This window comes from Cynocephalus volans, chromosome 8 (assembly GCF_027409185.1).
Source record: "Cynocephalus volans isolate mCynVol1 chromosome 8, mCynVol1.pri, whole genome shotgun sequence".
NCBI lineage: Eukaryota > Metazoa > Chordata > Mammalia > Dermoptera > Cynocephalidae > Cynocephalus > Cynocephalus volans.
In genome coordinates this window covers 15,720,959-15,723,300 of record NC_084467.1, presented here as the reverse complement: position 1 = coordinate 15,723,300, position 2,342 = coordinate 15,720,959, and positions in this window count along the sequence as shown.

The following is a 2,342-nucleotide window of genomic DNA, read 5'->3' as shown; positions in this document are numbered from 1 at the left end:
GCACAGTGAGGCCATGTGGGGTAGCAGAGGCCACTGGACAGGGATTCAAAACACCCCCAGGCCTGAGTGCCAGCTCTGCCACCCACTGTACATGAACCCCAGCCTGGGACCCTGCTATCACCCATACAGCCGTGCCCATGTCTCTCTGGCCTGGCACACAGCACAGCCGGTAGGACATAAAGATTGGTGGGTCACTGGTTTAGTGTCTGTCTTTGCCCAACATCCTTAAGCGTGTAAGACCTGGAGGCAGGGACAGAAGCTGTCTTCTTCCTTGTTATGTTCCCCAGCACATGGCACAGTGCCTGAAACATTTTTAAAAAACCAAATAGCTGACACATATTGAACTTTACTATATGCTAGATGTTGTTCTAAATGATTTTCATGAATTAGTTCAAGTAACCCTCCAGACAACCTTATGAAGTAAGCATAACTATTATCCCCATTTTGCAGATGAGGAAACTGAGGTCCAGAGTGGTTACATCCCTTGCCCAAGGTGATATATTTGTACATGGTAGAGCTGAGATTTGGACTCTGGCTTCAGAGATCCAGCTCTTAACCACAAGGCTTTATCACCACCCCCCCAACACCAATACTTATTTGCTGAATGAATGAATGAGTGACCTGGAGAGGGTCATCCTCCAGCTCCGCCTGGGTCCTAGTTTCTTTAACAAAAAAAGGCAGTGAAACTGGATAATTGATGCCACATCTCCCTTCCAAGTTGATAGTCCAGGGTCTCCTGGACACAGAACTCATAGCAACTAAAGGTGTGCGTCATTTCCTCCGTTCTCCACACATTTTAAGGGGGCCGTGTGTCTGACTACTTAGTCTACTCTCAAGGGTGGCACTGTTTCCTGGGTGCCACAGGGATTATCTCATTTAGTTCCTCATAAAGACCCTATCAGGCAGATCATCCCCACTTTGTTGCAAGGAAACCAAGACCCAGAGAGGTTAAGTAAATCTCAAGGTCACACAGCAGGTTGGTGGTAGAGCAAGTTGGTGGATTTGAATTCAAGCAGTCAGGCCCCAGAACTTGTTAACCATGTCCCTCTGCTGCCTGCTACCATCCAGCCAGGTCCAGGTACCAAGGCCAAGTGAGTGTTCCCGTGAACCCACCTGCTCTTGTTCAGAGGCTGTTACCCCTTGATACTACCGGGGCAACCCCCCAGGGTTCCACATCCCCCTGTACCTTCGAGGAGTGGGGTGCAGGGGTGGGTGTGGGGAGAGGAGGCAGCATCCTTCTCCACGTTTTGAACAGAGACGCTAGATTAATACCGCTGCTCTCCCTCCTACAGCGTCGGCACATTAGAGGCGAATCCCACTGGGAAATCATCTGAGCAAAGAGGCAAATGGAACATGATGGACACACAGGGAGCTCCACAGTGGATCTCCCAGGGCAACTTGCTGCAGGGGAACCTCGGACAAGGTCTGCAGTACCCCTCGTCTTGGCAGGGCACCAGTGGGTGCAGAAGCTGTGTTTAGGATGCTGAATTCCCCACTGCCAACCAGGTTTAAGGAGATAAGATTTTAGGGTTTAGAGGTTCCCAGCACTTATGACAAGCTCTGCCATTGAGACAAGGCACTGTGCTAAGCAATGTTTATGGATTATCACAATGACTCTTCATGACCCTATAAATGCAATTTTGTAAAACTGATGATTTGATTGAACGTAAGAGAGGTTAAGAAACCTGCCCAAAGTCATAAAGCTAGTAAGTGATGGGTCTGGGAATTGAACCCTGGCAGTCTCATGCCGGTGCCTCTGCATTTACCATTATGCCTCAACAAAATCCGTAGTGACGGTAGCCCATTGCCATAGAAGCAAGAGAAAAGCCCTCACTTTGAGAGTCCCACGTACAAAGTGGGGTTGTCAGCAAGAGACCAAACCAACCAGGGACAAATGCTGGGCTGCCTTTTAAAGGGGAGTGGGTGGCTTTGTCCCATGTAGGGGAAGATTGGATGAGGGGGATGAGCTGGCCAAGGCCAGACCTTCCAATAGTCTTGTGAGAAATCTCTTAGAAATGAATTATCTTAGAAAAGTCTTTAAAGGTTCATAGAAATGAAAACGATGGAATTGAAAGTAATGACGGGGTTCTAGCCCCTGATGAATTTACCCTTTCAAATGTACCAGTGAGTCATGAAAGTAATAATAAGCCTCCAGGCCTTCTACTAAGCAATTTATAATCAAAGCATTCTCACATCTCTGAATTAATTAAAGCTCTACAAGTAGGGGTAAAATAAAGATTTTTATCCCCATGTTAACGAGCAGGAGGATTGAGGCTCAGAGGGACAATAACATGAGGGGATTGGAACTCCTTGGGCAGAGTTTTCTCTGTTAATACTGACCT